Below are 19,366 nucleotides of genomic sequence, written 5' to 3'. Positions count from 1 at the left end.
TTTAATTCCCAGTTTTGAATTATAGCATGTATAGAAAGGTTTACATATTTTTGTTTTGTTTTATCGGATTGTTATCTCATAAACATTTATTCGTCATCTCAGTATTTTCCAATTCACAACAAATAAAAATTAACAATTTAAAACGTTTTTTTTTTTAATTGTCAATTCATACAAAAAGACAACTGTCAGACTAGAAAAAATAGCAATAACAGAAACAAATGAATTGTGTTTATAATGAACATTTATTATCTATATAAAACGATGTGTAGCTAAAAAAACACCAAACACAAAAAGGTTATACATATAAGTATTGAAAATCCATTAAAAAAAATCAATTTGACCATAGAATCTGCATAAATTTTTTCGCGACTACTACACTGCATCAACATTGCCTCCATTTAAATCCTAAACCGAAACCACAAACCACCCATGAACGTAGTTTGAATAGTTTCTTGAACCAGTTTCGGTTTGAGAATAACAAACGGCAAACCAGTTTCAGTTCGAAACCAGTTTAAAACCGGTTCTCATTAACAAATGGAAAGTTTATCAAACTAAAACTGGTTTTGCACTAACAAATACGCCTTAGGCTAAACCTCGGTGCTACTTTTAGGTATGCACCCAGATCTACAACGTACGTCACGAGTCACGTGTTATTTGTAAGTTTCCAGCCGCCATTTTTGGAATTTTGAAGCGATCAAAGGTAAGTATTCTATGATTTATTTGCCATGAAAGCATGTATCGGTAAAAATATATAGACAAGCACATAACAGGGGTCGATACTGACATGGTTTAGCATTACTGTTTCATGTTAACACGACTTAACTTTTCAAACACTCTCAAAAACCGTGAGCGGATCCTGCATCTGTACAATGTCAACATTGACGTTTGTGAAAGTACTATCTTTTCCCTCGTAACAGAATGATAAATATCCGAGGGGGGGGGGGGGGGGGGGGGTACAAGTCAAATCGGCACCTGGTTAAATCGGCATCTAGTCAAATCCAATAATATTTCATTATTTGATACAATATAAACAGATAAATAATTCAAAAAATCTCAGTAAAAATGTATAAATGATCTTTCTATCTTTAAATTATTGTTGGGGTTTGGCTTTAATTTATATTACTCATTACATCTACATATAGCATGTATAGTTAAAAATCACCAAGCAGTTAGAATACATATTATAAGTTTTCTCAACAATCTATGACTGACGTTTGAATAGTTATCTTTTCAATTGATATTAATAACTTTTATCAATTACAATTTACAGTTATTATTACATAATTTATTAACATGTTTGTTTGTTTTAAATCTAAACAGGTTGTTATTGATGTTTTTTTACTTTAAAAACTTAGTAAAATACATGAAGCCATTACACAAGCTGTTGTTGTTTGATCATGAGAAAATTAGAAGCAGGAAAAGGGGAAATTATGAGTCCCTTTCATTACTATCACTAATCAACCTTGAATGTCAATTAAGGTGTTTTTTTTCAGGAAAGTTTAAACAGCATTAAACCAACAATAATGGAAAATTCTCCTTTAGTCATGTTGGTTAAAACAGAGACATATATATGTCTCTGGTTAAAACATGCATAAAAATATCTATAAATACCGCGAATACACATCAAGTTGAATGGAAAAAATACATGCACAGAAACCACCCAAAAATGAAAATAAGTCAATATTTCTAGACAACGCCTTGTTTATTTTAATCTATTTGCTTCAAATACTGAAAATATTTAACATGGGTGGCGAAATGACTACATCGGGTGCCGATTTAACAAGGTACCAATTTGACCAAGTGCAGATTTGATCTCGGGTTACATTTGTACAAGGAGACAAAATTCAGCTAAATACCAAAATTGCAAATACAATTACACATAACCCAGAGATCATTATTTGCTTTCCAAAATAAATTACTGTACCAATCGGAATTTTAGCCTGTGACCCTTTGCACAGAAAGTCTCTGCTCTACCAACTCAGCTAAATGAGTAATCCACAAGCACATGTTTAAGTATCAACAAGGTAAGACCTAATGACATACCGGCAATGTCAACATCACTTACCCTGGCTGTGTAAGTGTAATTTCATTCCACCCTGTTTTTATTCCAGGTGACTGTTTTTCACTAGAGAATATTGGATGTAAATAGTGTGAAAGCGTCGATCTTGATCATTGTTTTTGTCCAGCCTGTGACTATTGTCGCAGAAAGCTCGACATAGGGATAGTGATATGGCGGCAGCGTTAGCTAACTTCTTAAAAGCTTTATATTTTAGCAGGTAGAAGACCTGGATGCTTCATACTTTGTATAAAGATGCCTCATGTTACGAAGTTTCCGTCTGTCACATGTCCATTGTCCTTGACCTCATTTTCATTGTTCAGTGACTACTTGAAAAAAAAGTTAAGATTTTTTGTAATGTTAATTTCTCTCTCATTATGAGTAATAGTATAACTATATATGGTAAGGTATGTGCGTAGCTTGCAAGGTCCTTATGCCCGTCAGACAGTTTTCACTTGACCTCTACCTCATTTCATGGATCAGTGAACAAGGTTAAGTTTTGGTGATCAAGTCCATATCTCAGATACTATTAGCAATCGGTCTTATATATTCGGTGTATGGAAGGACTGTAAGGTGTACATGTCCAACTGGCAGGTGTCATCTGACCATGATCTCATTTTCATAGTTCAGTGGTTATAGTTAAGATTTTGTGTTTTGGTCTATTTCTCTTATACTGTATGCAATAGGTCTACTATATTTGGTGTATGGAATTATTTTATGATGTACATGTCAGTCTTGTAGGTTTTATTTGACCTTGACCTCATTTTCACGGTTCATTGCTCAGTGTTAAGTTTTTGTGTTTTGGTCTGTTTTTCTTAAACCATAAGCAATAGGTCAACTATATTTGTTGTATTGAAGAATTGTAAGCTGTACATCTCTGTCTGACATGGTTCATCTGACCTTGACCTCATTTTCATGGTTCATTGGTCAATGTTTAGTTTTCTTGGTTAAGTCTGTTTCTTAGAAACTATAAGCAATAGGTCAGCTATATTTTGTGTATTGAATAATTGTAAGGTGTACATGTATTTCTTGTTTGGTTTATATGACAGTGACCTCATTTTCTTGGATCATGTTAAGTTTATGTGATAGTTGTAGTAAAGCTTTATATTTAGGACTATCAACATAATATCAATGATTAGTATTTAAGAAGGCGAGACATTTCAGGATGTGCACTCTTGTGTTTATATTAGACCAGTTTATTGTTTAATACATAAATTAATAGGTTAAAATTAGAATAGTTTTCAAGGAACCAGTTTCATTATAAATAGATATTGACATTGAAGATATGATTTTATATCGAAGTCTACCAAAACGCAAATGCACAGAAAAACTTTAGCAATCCAGTATATATGAATATTGCAATTTAGTGACAATTTAAAAGCATATATTATATGATTTAATTGATGGTTTTCATTAGAAAAATTATCAAAATTTAATTTGTAAATAAATCATTATATTGTGTTATCATGTAGTGTTCAAAGTGAGTACTACATGTAAAATAGTTCATCAGAAGACATCACTGTATATGAATCTTAAATACTTAAGTGTGATAAATCCCAGTTCAAAGTAACTAGTGCAATCATTCCAGGTACAAAATCACTAGTCAGTAGTGTAATAATTCCTGGTTCAAAATCACTAGTGTTATTGTAAGCCATAATAGTGTCCTGTGAAAAAGTGTCCAGTTGGACAGTTTTTCATAGAATTTTGGTATTTAATAATGTCCATTGCCATGATATATTGTCCCTCAAGTAGACAGATTTTTACTGCAAAAGTTATGAAATAGTGTCCACCCACAGGACAAGTTTTCATACTAGTTGCTATTAAATTGTGTCCTCCAAGGGAAGTAATACAAAGGTCATTAAAAAGTTTTATTGTACTTGAAATTTTAATAAAATCAGAAGGATTGAGTAGAAATTGATTTATATAAACAAACAAATAATGGATGGAAGTGAATATAGATACATTTAAGTTCTAAGAAATACCCAGCTAATGCTAATAACAATGAAAGAAGAACAATAAGAAGGGAGTGTGTAAAGTATAAAATCAAATGTGAAGAACTTAACTATATTTATCATGAGAAGAAGGCAAAAGAAAATATTGAATTTTGGTATTAAATAATAATGTCCATTGCCATGCAATATTGTCCCCTAAGTGGACAGAATTTTACAGCAAAAGTTATGAAATATGGTCCACCTACAGGACTAGTTTTCGTAGTAATTGTTATCAAATTGTGTCCTCCAAGGAAAGTAATATTGAACAGCATCTGTTACTTGTTTGAATTTAAATCATTATACATGTATATATATATATATATATATATATATATATATGTTGAAAACATATACAAGTCTAAATTGAAAACGACGTTCAAACCTATGATTGCGTTGGATAAAAACCGCAATTTTTATATGTGTGCATATATATATATATATATATATATATATTAAAAAATAAGAAGATAAGGATGGTATGAGTGCCAATGAGACAACTCTCTGTCAAAGTAACAATGTATTTAAAGTTAGCAATTACAGAATTATAGTATTAAATAATGTCCATGTTCATGGACACTTTTTCATACCTGAGGACATAATTTCATAGGAAATTGTGTCCGGGACACATTTAAATAAGTAAATATTGTCCATGGACAGTATTTACTATGAAATAATGTCCGGTGGACATTATTTCATGGGGACATTAATAAATCCTACATTATCAGAATCCTGGTTCAAAACATTTATGTGAACATTCCATGGATGAAAAACACTAAGTTTACTTTGTCCATTTTTTACATAAATCAGCTATGCAAGTTAAATAGTTAATTCAAATATCCCCCAAAAATACCAAGCCCCATTTTTTATACATTTCCCCTTCAAAAAACTCTCTATAGAATTTTATCAAGAGTGGTGAATATTTTACTCTGGACCTGGATTAAAAACCCTAGTGAATTTTTGTTGGTGGATTATAAACACTTGGGATTTTCATCCTCCACTGGCGGAATCAAACCACTGTTACAACTGCATGTAGGTTTTACTTTTAACCAGTCCCTTGGTTTTTTTGTGTGTTGCTTAAGTGTTTTGTGTGTGGTTATAAATACACTTTGAAAATATGGAAAAAAAATTCAAATAGTTATAATTGCCATATAATAATAATAGTATAGGTAATATAATAATTTTTTTTTTTTATTACATATTGTGTGAAAAGATTGATTATGCTAATGGTTTGTTTATATTTTCTTTGTTGAAGCTCCGTGCCTAGACTGCAGTTTTTGGCAATTCTCAACATTAGGAAAGAAAACTTGAAAGAAAACTTGAAACAGCAACCAAGATACAGATACATGTATGAACAGTTATTGAATATGTAAAACTTTTATTTTAGCGTACTCAACATCACCTGATTTTGTACTTGAATTAACGTTTTCTGGCTTTCTAATGAACATTGAAAATTTATACTACTCTTATTGGAGACTCAGTTGCAGCAAATTACATTAAATTTAAATTCAAAAGAACACACATTCTAAAATTGAGAATCATTTGAGAACTGAAATGGGGAATGTGTCAAAGAGAAAACAACCCCACCAAAGAGCAGAAATAATCCAAAGGCTACAAATAGGTCTTCATCTCTAGCCAATGTAGAATAAACAATCAGCACTATGCACAAGTCCTAGTCACATGTCAGAATAGGTACATTGTAAATGAAGAAACTAAGCAAAATGACCATGATACATAAATTTACAAAGTTCTACTATCAGTTACTGGCATGCCAGTTCCAGATTTGAACTAAACTGATTGACAGATTATGTCTTCATCATATGAAAATCAAGCATAATCCCTCCTGTTTAGGGTGTAGTATCATACCATGGTTAAAAATATGAGAAGAACATAAAATTGAGAATGGAAATGGGGAATATGTCAAAGAGACAACAACCCGACCAAAGAGCAGACAACAGCCGAAGGCCACCAATGGGTCTTCAATGCAGAGAGAAAATCCTGTATCTTGCCAATACCGGTACCTGGTTTTAGAATAAATGTGTTTACATCTGATTTAACGACCCTATGAATGAATCAATATTAATTCCAAAATATGCCATCTTTAATTACCCCAAAACAGTATCGTTACTATATATCCCTTCTAAATAAGTCAGATTAAACTTTTATAAACTGAGGTTTACTGGGGTGACTGACAACATTTTTGTGCTTTGTATAGAATATTACCATAAAATATTTGATGTGAAATTTAATTGCACATCCAAAGTGAAATACCTGAACGTATAAGATGTCTACATGTTGATCTTTATTTATGAATGATGTCCTTGTACCGATTATAATATTTCGTAAATGTTTTGACTAGTTTGTGATATCAAAAACTTTGATGTAATAATTTTCAGTAATACAGAAATTTCTTCCATTAAAATCAAATATGTTGTTACATACACGAGCGAATCGAACAAGTTCAGATATGTATAAACGTTACTCCATAAGATGGAGAGAATTGAATGTCAATAAATGTTTCTTATAATTAGTTCTTGAATAAATTCCAGTAGTATTGCTTTTTTCAAAGATAATATTGTATTATGATGTCATTTTGTGGGGAAAAAATCCCTCTAAACTATTCTATTAGTTAGCTAATTATTCACATACATGAATAAATCCTTATTTTCAGGTACATATGCCCTTAAAGTTTTTGATGAAGTTAAGAGCAAGATACTATCCCATCCAGCAGTGATACGGTATGACCAATTCCCAGACAATATGACAAAGAATAACAATTGGACACCAACAGTTCACATATGAGAAGATGTTTTTAGGGTAAACCACATTGCCGGTCTTCAAATGACACAGAAATTAACAACTATAAGGTCACTGTACCCCTTCAACAAAGAGCAAAACCAACACCACATACATGACATAGTCACCTATAAAAAGCCCCAAAATAAAAAAAAGTAAAACAATTCTAACGAGAAAACTAATGGCCTAATTTATGTAAAAAATAATATGTATTACTCAGCAACAAATAACAACTACTGAATTCGTAACATATGTTCCTGACATGGGACAGGCACATACAAATGTGCAGGATTAAACTAGTTTGAAGATGCCAACCCTTCCCCTAACCAGGAACAGTGGTGTAACAGTACATCATAACAACAAACTATAAACTTTAAATCAGTTGAAAAAGGCTTAACTCATCTCATGGATACGAATAGAATTACATGTAACAAAAACACAAATTGGACATGGATGAGTACTTGTACATCCCAACAACAAAAACTAGAAAACTAATGGCCTAAAGTAATTAATGAACAAAAAAATGAACGAAAAACAAATATGTCAAGAGTTTTGTGCCGACCACCTTTCCATCAGGTGGTCAGCTTTTTTTTCAAATTCCGTTTTTTTTTTTCGGTTCCACACCGTAAAAATTTAAATACTAATTGCGCCTCGCTGATTTGTTTTCATAGACAAAAATGGCAGATCGTCAAATTTCAATGTTTTCTTTTATTAATCGGGGGAAGAGAAAGGCAGATGACGATGGTGATAAGGAAAATTCTAGGCCAAATAAGTCAACTAAAATGGATATTTGTATTGAAATTGTTGAAATTGAAAAAAAGCATCAAAACAACGGAAAAGGCACGCAAGCGAAGATAAATATGAACAGGACTTTAAATGGCTAATCGTCACAGAGGAAGATTATTACTGTTCTGTGTGCCAAAAATACAGCACTAAAGCGAGGAACAGGACAGAAACTTGGATCGATAGGCCATGCATTCGCAGGAGAAGGGAGTCCTGCAAAAGCCATCTAGCTAGCTGCTATCCGAGATGCACAAAACTAATTTGTCAAATCAAATCAAAGAAGAATATTTGACAGTTTATGTGACTACATCTATTTATTTTTGTTCAATTCCATTAAATGTGAATACAATACTAATCCTTCTTTTTGTGACCCCTACCCACAGTAAAAAAAAAACCAGGTTGGAAATGTTTTAAAAAAAACAACACCCCATTGCAAGTGTTTTTTTCAAAACACCCACCTTACCTTAGTGAAAAAAGGGGAACACTGTATGTAACACAGCAACAATGGCAATTAATTAACCACTGAATAACAGGGTCCTGACTTGGACAGGCACAAACACTTAAAGTATAGATCTGAGAGTACTCACAGTTACTGACAGCTAGTTCATGTAGTTCAAAGCCAATAACAACTAATAAAAAAAATCATGCATCTAAGACTAATTAAATTATCAATTAATACACATGCAACATCCATATATATGTATATAACTATATGATATTTAGTTTGATTTTAATTTACTGATAACAAATCAATATTAATACCAATAAAAGCAATATTCAAAGATCTAATTACAGTGTTGATTTTGGTAACCTTTTCGAATAAGTTTTTTTAAAGGATCTATAAGTTTACCTGGATCGTTTCTAAATTTCTGGGCTAGGAAAACAATTTAACATATGATCAACATATACATTTGTACTCATATTTGTTCTTTTTTTCTTTTGAGGCAGACTTCATACATGTACAGGAGCTTCTAAGGAGGAATTGAAAAGAAGATTGCATTATCCTTAACTTCACATTTTGCTATAAAGATGATTTCCTTTTATTGAATAATTCAAAGAATGGTGACTTTGTTGAACGCATGTATCCCATTGAACTTGAAATAAAGGATTCAACAGATACAGGTAAATCTGCCTCATATCTTAACTGACATCTAGAAATAGACAATGAGGGTCGGTAAAGAACAAAACTTTGAAGACTAAAGAGATGATTTCATCTTACTAATTATGAACTTTATATTTCTGCAGTTACCACGATCCCAATATGGCGGAGGTAGAAATAAGTAAAATCGATTTCTGCTAATTTTCCGTTTAAATGTGTTGTTTTCAAGAACTACTCAGCCGCCAGGTTGATCTGTATGGTTTTGTTGTGTATGTGTGTTATAAATATCATGTATGGCCTCATTACCGAAATAATATCCATCAAATATTTTAGGAAGATAATCGTAACTTAAATAAAAAGATATGGTAACTTGTGGACAAATCACTTGAAAGATTAATTGTAACTGCAGAATATTTCAATGATAATAGCTGTTGATTTTGATTTAAAAAAAAGAAAATCATCACTGGTGTTAAACTGATCATAGAAACTGCAGTTACCACTATCCCAATATGGCTGAAATAAGTAAAATCGATTTCTGTTAATTTCTCTGTAAACATGTTGTTTACGAGAATTAGTCTGCTGCTAGCTATGTTGATCTGTTGATGGGGACAGCGACTATATCTAAATGTTGCTTGAAAGTTTGATAGTGTTACCAGAAATAGTGCATACATAGTTATCTTAAACTAATTTACTTTTTGCTTTGTAGATATATATTCTATATATTTCGCAAAAGTTTAAATTGAGGGTAAATATTGATTGGTATTGAGTATACTTAAAGAGGTAAAACATGTACATGTATTCATTAATTTAAATGATTTTAAAGTTTTATTAGATAAAAAAATCAATCAATCAATAACCGTTTTAGCGTGCCCTTAGTACTGGCAACTTGGCTTGTGATACTCTCTGGGACTTGCAGTTCACTTACAGATATATCGACCTAGTAGTAGTTATAAGATTTTAAATAGTTACAATGATCTGGCGCTGCAACAGATGTGTATTTGACAACTCATATTAAGTCTTTTTTAAGTGATTCTCTAGACCAAAACCTAATATGCTACAAATGTCAATTGCCATAATTTGATCAAACTATCTTCTGTTTTTCTGGACAACTTGATATATCCTCTCTCTGAAACACAATTTGTTTTGACCTGCATCTCATTTTAGAATATAACTATGATTTCCCATTTTATGTTATGGCTTGATGGACAGACCGTATATCAAAAAGCTGTGATTAAAATAACTTGTCAATATTTTATGCTCAACCTATATATACCTATCACAATTTTCACAATAATTAAAAAATAAACATCACAAAAAATATTGATTTAAATGTAAAGTCCTATGCATACCAGTTATTTTTTTTTTAAATGTGAACTGTAGAAGCTAGGTCATTATTTGTATTGATATGCCAGGAATAGATTGTCATTATTCACAGTTATACTGTGGAACATGCTTTTTCCCCAACTGTCAAAATTATATTAAAAAATGTCTACTTCTTTCAGGTGAATCCTTGCTGGGTCATTGAAAAACCTACTGGAAGTTCTTCTGATACTGGAAATTGAAAACAAATGGTCAGTATGATTACATTACCAGCATTGTATAAAATTCCTGTGGTAAAGAGGATATCGATTGCTTGGGTAAATGTCAAGCATAAATACATTGTACTTCATTTCCACTTCATATTGACATTGTTGATGTCGGTGTATAAGATGATAATATGATGTTTTACAGTATTACAAAGGAAAATAATAGATTGTAAATTACCCAAGTTTATTCTCTTTATTTATATCTTAATTTTCTCTTTCCTTAGTTACAAATGTTGTTTTAACTTAATTAAGTGAGTGTTGAATGTAAAAAGATAGAGATGTGGTATGATTACCAATATGACAGCTATCCACAAATGATGTGGATATAAGGGACAATAAATAATGCCTTCAACAATGAGTATTAAAGATCTGAACTTGACAAATTAAAAAGAATAACGACCAGATTTATGACAAAATAAAATGAAAAACAATTAATATGGAAACTAACCACTGAATTTCAGGCTCCTGGTTCCAGATTTTGGACAAGCACATACAGATTTTAATTTGGTTTAACTTGTGAGCACTTAACCAAGGAATATTAACAATATGTAACAAAAAATCTCTCCTTTGGCTTACCTTCTATTGAGTTCTTGCATAGAGTTTTCCATCTATCAGGAAACTGACTTATTTAATTCAAGAAATCCACAATTATTTATTTTTATTTTTCTCTTTATATATTGCATTTTTTCCTTAATATATCAAAAGCTATAATAGAAGAGAAGAGAACGATACCAAATGAACATTCAAAAGACCAACAGACAACCAATAGTGCACAAAACATATAACAGTAAAGACTGAGCAACAAGGACCCCACCAAAAACTGGGAGTGTTCTCAGGTGATCTGGAAGGGTAGGCAGATCCTGCTCCACATATGACAATTGTATAGATGTAGAGATAATTTAACTTGGTTTAACTTGTGAGCACTTAAATATCAAAAATGGTCTAGTTTCTGGTGTCAAAATTTATGAAACCTGAAACTGTATTAAATGTTTCTCTTTTGTTTGGGACAGAATTAAGTATTTGTTTATGTGCATCACTAAAATATGCAAGACAGGCCCTACACCTGACAACCTCATGTTTTTTTATATGACTGCAAAAATATTTTGGGGTTTGCATAATGCTATGATGCTGTCGTTGTCGTCGTTGTCTGATGACACATTTGGTTACTGGACAATAACTTTAGTTAAAGTGAATTGATCTCCATGAAATTTTACAAGAAGGTTCAATACCACAAAAGGAAGGTTGGGATTGATTTTTGGTGTTATGGTACCAACAGTTCAGGATTTAGGGGCCAAAAATAAGTATTTTTATAGTTTCTGGACAATAAACTTGTGTGTAAGTGTATGTGTAGGATTAAATAGTGTCCCCCATGAAATTATGTCCCATGGACAAAATTTCACGGATATGACCTGTGAAATTTTGTCCAGGACAGAATTTTATTATAAAATATTGTCCACTTCTGTGTAAAAGTGTCCCTTGAAAAGATATTCTATTTTAACCTTTGTTGGATATTTTTTCATAGTGAAATCATGTCCAAATTGCATAAAAGTCTTGTCTAATACCAAACAATTTAATTACAATAAATAATAAGACTAAATCTACATTTGTTTTTAAATATACAGTAGGAATCAATGAACTGTTTTAACATCTTTGGATTGTCATTTTTAACAAGATCAATAATATCATGAATAATATTCATAAATACTCGATTGTCGCTTCTTCTTGCGCATACGTTTGGGTCTAAAAGGCATGTATATAAAACATTTCATTGTTTTTAATTTCAAATTGCTTGGCCTTCCTTCTAAATGATCTTCTTTCATTATTATTAAACTCTGGAGAGTATTGACCATCAAACAAAAAGTCATATAGCTGTTTATATTCACCACTTTCCATATTTGTTCACATCTGTTGTCTTGATTTAAATTTCAATTATGATTTGACTAATTGATTAAAACATTTCAATGATTGCTAAATTATGTCCCTTCTTTAGGGACAGAAAAAACAGCTACACTATGAAAAATTGTCCCATGTGACATATTTTTATAAAACATCTATGAAATTATGTCCAAGTACTAGGGACAATTTTTCACTAAGGGAGACACTATTTTATTGTCGAGCCTTCGACTTAAGTCGAAAAAGCGAGACATAGCGATCCTACATTCCGTCGGCGGCGTCCACAAATATTCACTCTGTGGTAAAGTTTTTCAAATTTTAATAACTTTCTTAAACTATCCTGGATTTCTACCAAACTTGGACAGAAGCTTGTTTATGATCATAAGATAGTATCCAGAAGTAAATTTTGTATAAATAAAATTCCATTTTTTCCGTATTTTACTTATAAATGGACTTAGTTTTTCTGCCAGGAAATATTACATTCACTCTGTGGTTAAAGTTTTTAAAATTTTAATAACTTTCTTAAACTATCCTGAGTTTGTACCAAACTTGGACAGAAGCTTGTTTATGATCATAAGATAGTATCCAGAAGTAAATTTTGTAAAAAAATGAATCCATTTTTTCCTTATTTTACTTTTAAATGGACTTAGATTTTCTGCCAGGAAACAACATATTCACTCTGTGGTTAAAGTTTATAAAATTTTAATAACTTTCTTATACTATTTTGGATTTGTACCAAACTTTGACAGAAGCTTGTTTATGATCAAAAGCTAGTATCTAGAAGGAAATTTTATAAAAAAATAAATCCATTTTTTCCGTATTTTAATTTTAAATGGACTTAGATTTTCTGCCAGGAAACAAAACATTCACTCTGTGGTTTAAGTTTTTAAAATTTTTATAACGTTCTTATACTATTTTGGATTTGTACCAAACTTGGACAGAAGCTTGTTTATGATCAAATGCTAGTATCTAGAAGGAAATTTTGTTTTCTTCCAGTTAACATTACATTCAGTCTGCAGTTAAAGTTTTTAAACATTTATTAGATTCATAAACTATCCTGGATTTTTACCAAACTTGGACAGAAGCTTCTTACAATCAAAAGATAGTATCAAGAGGAATATTTTTATTGATTTACTTCCTCATTTTTGTTGAGCCTGTGATTAACAGAAAAAGTAGGCGAGACACTGGGTTCCTCGGAACCCTTACAAATTTTAGTTTACAATATTGATATTCTGTCCCGTGAACGAAATTTCACAGATGAACTGTGAAATATAGTTCAAGAAGACACAATTTCATGGGACAATGGATCTCTCTGAAATTATACCACAAGGTTCCATATCACAAAGGGAAGGCTGTGATTGAGTTTGGGGGTAATTAATTGCCCCAAACATGCAGGACTCAGGGGCAAAAAAGGGGCCAAAAACAAGTTTTGTTTTCTAGTTTCCAGACAATAATTTGTGTTTAAGTGTATGGATCTCTCTAAAATTTGCCTACATGGTTCCATTCTACAAAGGGAAGGCTGGGTTTGAGTTTGGGGGTAATTGCTCCAGGGGGGGGGGGGGGGTTCAAACTTTTTTTAATTTCAAATTTTTTGTAAAGTTTTAAGAAGAAATCTTTAAATGCACAGTATTGCGCAATTGATTTTTAAGATCTTTGACAACATTTGTTTCTTGTCAGAAACCTGTATTATGTCAAAAATTTGATCAGAATCCAAATTCAGACAGTAGCAAGCTTGAATATTGTGTCCAAATTTGCCCCAACTGTTCATGGTTCTCCCTCTGCGGTCGTATCAGGCTGCGCTCAGCGAAGCATTTCATTAGTTTCTTTGTTGATTTCAAAGGTATAGGGAAATCATGAATTTTAAATATCAAACAAAGTAAATATATCTTGTAGTCTAGTGTGTTTTAGTTGCATTGCATATCATATCTGTTATCCCTTGTAAAAGAAACTTTTCTTACGTTAGACTATATTTTTTTTCACAAAATAAAACAAATTATTTTTTCATATTACAACAGGGACAGCATTTTTTTTTACCACCACCACCCACAGAAATAAAAATTAATTAGAACAACACTCCCTTTGCATTTTGGTATTTCAAATACAACCACCCACATAAAATTTAAAAAAAAATACCTTCACTGGGGGGACATAATATTTTCTGGAACAGCCCTTATATGTTTTTTGGGGGACATAGTATTTTCTGGAACAGCCCTTTTATGTTTTAGTATAAAAAAAATAGATTTCAAATTTTATCTATTTCAAGTTGATAAACACAAAAAAACCTGTGATAAATTATCTATATTACTCCAACCCAGCTAGATATCAGATGTGGTATTAAGTTTGCCAATGAGACAACTCTCCACCAGAGACCTAATGATGTAGATGTTAATGATAAACCACACATTGAAATGCCTACCTGCTCATTCTGGATATGACATCAAATTTTTCATTATCGAAACAAAATACATTTTACTATCTGTAGCTAGTAACATTATTTTTATACTCTTCATAGATTAGTTTTTGCAAATTAAACTATCTCTTGCAGATGGATTCTATAATCAGAGGGGAGATGTGAAAAAAATCTTTATTAAAGTAGGTTGATAATTCAAATTGAAAAATTCAATTTTAGCACTAACAGGTGGTTTTGCATTTCATTTATTAAAAGTATTATAATTAATAATAGCCATGAAACAATGATTTTATTTTCAGGTCATTTTGGAAGAAAATTGATAGAGGAAAGATACAGATATACAAGAATTTCATATTTGAAATGCACTTAATATTTCTTTTGTATATGATCACCAAATTTTGGCAGTCAAATAAGGCCAATTAAAATTAATTGATAGATTTTCATCCCCACCCGCCCCTCTGAAAATGTCCCGCTGCGATTTTTTTTAATGTTAAAAATATACGATTTCCGGATTTTGTTCATTTACGTTACCGGTAACCGCCGATAATTTCGATTCATTTAAACTTCCTTTTTCAAATTTCGGTTTTCGTATTTCTTCGAGTAATATAAGTCGACATATTCTTCTGCTCAATGATGACAACATTATCTTTTGAGAATATAGATTGATTACTATAGAAGGACATAAATTATTCGGCTTACGAGTAATTGGCGTTGTCCAAGAACGGTAATCACGGTTTGTCACAAATTTCAGTGAATATAAAACCGTCGATTATTTTATTTATACAATGACATTGTGTAAGGAAATTTAGACTGTGAATGATATCCAAAGCGCAAAAATTGTGGAACACATTGATACAAAATCATGACTGGAATAAAGAAATTAACACAAGCACGAACTTGTGCGATTTATGACCGTATATTGAGTACAAAGAGTCGGCCAACGTACAAAATGTATTATAGCTGCCATGGCTTAGATTTACCTCCAAAGCTGTCATTTCAGCCCTTCAATAGAGTTATTAAATAACTTTTTTTTTTTGGTTCAGTTCATGTTTTACATTGTAATTATATTTGCACCTTGCATAAGAATCTTAAAAGCATGAACCCTAGTATTTTCAACACAGTTTGAGTTTTCATTTCACTCTGTACTCATAATATTTGTGTTGCATACCAATGCATATGCTTCATTTTATGGGCACTATAAATCATAACTTAGAAAGCAAAAAATGATCTATGTAGTCTAAAAGAGAACATTTTTCCACGTTTTTGCTATTTACTAAAAATTGGTTTCTAAAGCGGCAATTACATGTAGAACAATGGTTGCCAATCGGAAATATTGATTTAAGAATTAAAACAAAAATGTAGAATTCCTTATATAAACATGATATAAGCTTATTATTACCCTTGTACATTGTGTATATGAACAACACGTCTCAAAATGGTTAAGGAGGAAATAAAAATTAAAAAAATAAATCCTCCCACCCGCCCCATTTTTTTCAAAAATCTGGATGAAAATCTTCTTATTAATTTTAGTTGGCCTAATGGTATCATTGTTATCTTTGCCATATAAACAAATATACCTGGTAAAATTTGTTCATTAGAGGAAACTTTAATTACAAATATCTATTCACATTAAATTTAGATGATTTTTTTACCAATTTTTTAATTTTAAAAATAAATCAATTGTTTTTATTCTGTGGGATTCAAAATGTTTTGCCATTTATGATAATCTATTTATTTTGAATAGTCTGAAATACATTTCATGAAAATTTCAAATTCAAAATAAGGCCTCTACAGTGCATACTCCATCACAAATTGAGGTAATGTTAGTATTGATTCTGAGGTAAAGGAGTAGGGGCATTAAGGCCCAGTTTTGGCACAAGAAAATAAAATGTTTGACAACTTTTTCAAATTGGCACATAATGTTTGGAAATGCATTGAGTGAAGAAATATAAATGAAAAACATAAGATTGTTTATATGATGACGTCACAGTTACGTCATAATATGTACCGTTTTCATGAAAAAGATGAAAAATGCAGAATTTTCGCAATTTTTCATCGTTATTTCCATTACGGAAACATCGTGCGCAGCCAAGAAACAACAAAATAATTTAAGAGAAGCTTTATTATAACTATTGAAATAATCTCACCAAATATAAAGTTGTTTCTTGGGTGCGCACATACTTTGCCAATCTTAAATATACTTAGAATTTGATGAAAAACAAGGAAATTCAAGAAATTTTATAAAATATACAAATTTCGTCATGGTTTGTTGCCATGGTAGCTCGTTTAATGTGAAATTTGTTTTTATTTTCTGAAAACCTTGTACCTTAGTCTAGTTAGGACAAATTTAAGGATATGTATGATAACTTTTAAATTTGCAGTAATATTTGGGCCAAATAAGGGGCTTATTGCCCCTGCTCCTTTGTTGCATTTATTATTTTAATGCGGTCAACATATTGCTAGGTCATCATATTAGTGTGTCCAGCATATTGTGGATTCATGAACAGTAATGAGTGCAAATTAGCATAAATATGTGGTCAATTTATGCTGAGACTACATAATTTTTTATTTTGGTTATTATTATTAGTATCCACAGTTGTTGTGCATCATAAATTTTTAGAAATGTCTTCTTATAACAGCATTTTAACAAAAACTTATATATAGATGTATTAAGATAAATTTAGTAACTTGTATTAGGACGTCAGCAAAAATTGATAAATAATATAGGCCTATTATGTATTCCATGGGACAGATTTTGTTTTAGTCCATTTTTGTATAAATGTTGCACCTTTATTTTATCTTTTTCTAGATTTTATATGTGGCTCCACTCCTCACCCATTGACATGCTGGTTAAAAAGTAAAGAACACTATATATATATGAATATTTCAGCAAATTATGGTGGCAAATCTGTTAACTTTTTTAGAATAGTCATAAATTTTGCCAAATTATGCAAAAAATATTGTTTTAACAAAAACCCACATACATTTTAGTGGAAAAGCCCTCACAAACTTTCATTGCTTATTAGCATAGATGCAACAAGAACATTAACTAGTTGATTTATAAATTGTAATGTTTGTGACTCATGTTGACTGAAATGACATTGTATGAAATAAAGTTTGTGCCAAAAAATATTATTACTAGTTTGAACCCAGTATTATATGCAAGTTATTAGTACCTTACTGATGAAGTCAAAGGGAACTATAGGTTTGCACGCCGTTTGTCGGACTATCAGATCAAGTTAACAGTTTTCCACACTTTTTCGTCAGGCTTGAAGATATTTATTTGATATCTCTTGTATAGTTCTGATTGAATGCATTTGTTTTATTTTGTCTCCCCTGTGATGAAACACTATATTTTGGTGTATCGAATGATTGTAAGGTGTACAAGTCAGTCTGACAGCTACATGAACTGTACCATATTTTTATGGTTCATTGGTTAATGTTAAATTCTCACAGTTTGGTCTGTTTCTTAGATACTGTAAGCAGTAAGTCAACAGTATATGATGTATGGAATGATTGCAATCTGTACATTATATATGGTCTGATATTGAACTCATTTGTATGGTTCATTGGTCAATGATCAATTTTCATACTTGCCGGTACTTTGATTTCTCAGATGTTATCAACTATCAGATTTAGTGTGTGGTACGATTGTTTGGTGTATATGACCTTGATCCAACAGAGATTGTGGATTTAAGCAATTAAAGATTATCTGGCTTTCAACAAGGAACAATCGAATAACTCTGACTCATTTAGGTGCATGAAGGTTGTATAGAGTTTACTTATCGAAAAACTGTTTCATTGATATGTGAACGTTATATAGGTTCTATGCTTATCTGATAGCTCGAATAGCTCTGTTTCATTGGTGTATGAACGTTGTATAGGGTTATACACCTCAAATAAATTTGTCTCATTGGTATATGAACGTTATATAGGGTTTATACCCATCGAATAACTCTGTCTCATTGGTGTATGAACGTTGTATAGGGTATATACCCATCAAATATTGCTGTCTCATTGGTGTATAAACGTTGTATAGGGTCTATATCCATCAAATAACTGTCTCATTGGTGTATGAACGTTGTATAGGGTAATATACCCATTACATAATTGTCTCATTGATGTATAAACGTTGTATAGGGTCTATATCCATCAAATAACTGTCTCATTGGTGTATGACCGTAAGGTTGTATATTGTTTATACCCATCGGAAAAACTTTGTCTCATTGGTGTATAAACGTTGTATAGGGTTTATACCCATCGAATAACTCTGTCTCATTGGTGTATGAACGTTGTATATGGTATATACCCATTATATAACTGTGTCTCATTGGTATATGAACGTTGTATAGGGTATATACCCATCGAATAACTTTGTCTCATTGGTATATGAACGTTATATAGGCTTTATACCCATCGAATAACTCTGTCTCATTGATGTATGAACGTTGTATAGGGTATATACCCATCAAATATCGCTGTCTCATTGGTGTATGAACGTTGTATAGGGTATATACCCATTACATAATTGTCTCATTGTTGTATGAACGTTATATAGGGTTTATACCCATCGAATAACTCTGTCTCATTGGTGTATGAACGTTGTTTAGGGTTTATAACCATCGAATAACTCTGTCTCATTGTTGTATGAACGTTATATAGGGTTTATACCCATCGAATAACTCTGTCTCATTGGTGTATGAACGAATATAGGGTTTATACCCATTGAATAACTCTGTCTCATTGGTGATTAAC

At 31.4% G+C, this 19,366-nt stretch overlaps 1 long non-coding RNA gene across 5 annotated transcripts; it reads left to right on the top strand.

Annotated features, from left to right (window-relative positions):
• Window positions 1-589: 589 nt before the first annotated feature.
• On the top strand, window positions 590-17,746 carry LOC127704602 (uncharacterized). 5 transcript variants are annotated; one of them, XR_007983413.1, is made up of 6 exons: window positions 590-700; window positions 5,300-5,392; window positions 6,716-6,782; window positions 8,572-8,745; window positions 10,225-10,293; window positions 14,911-17,746. It is a non-coding gene; the product is annotated as an uncharacterized LOC127704602 (long non-coding RNA). The 5 variants fall into 5 exon arrangements; XR_007983411.1 differs by having other exon boundaries at window positions 6,716-6,861; XR_007983414.1 differs by having other exon boundaries at window positions 6,716-6,861; window positions 8,568-8,745.
• The last annotated feature ends 1,620 nt before the right edge of the window (window positions 17,747-19,366 follow it).

Source organism: Mytilus californianus, unplaced genomic scaffold, assembly GCF_021869535.1.
Source record: "Mytilus californianus isolate M0D057914Y unplaced genomic scaffold, xbMytCali1.0.p SCAF_1, whole genome shotgun sequence".
NCBI classification, from domain to species: domain Eukaryota; kingdom Metazoa; phylum Mollusca; class Bivalvia; order Mytilida; family Mytilidae; genus Mytilus; species Mytilus californianus.
Note: the sequence above shows the minus strand (reverse complement) of the source record. Positions and strands in the feature narration are given on the sequence as shown.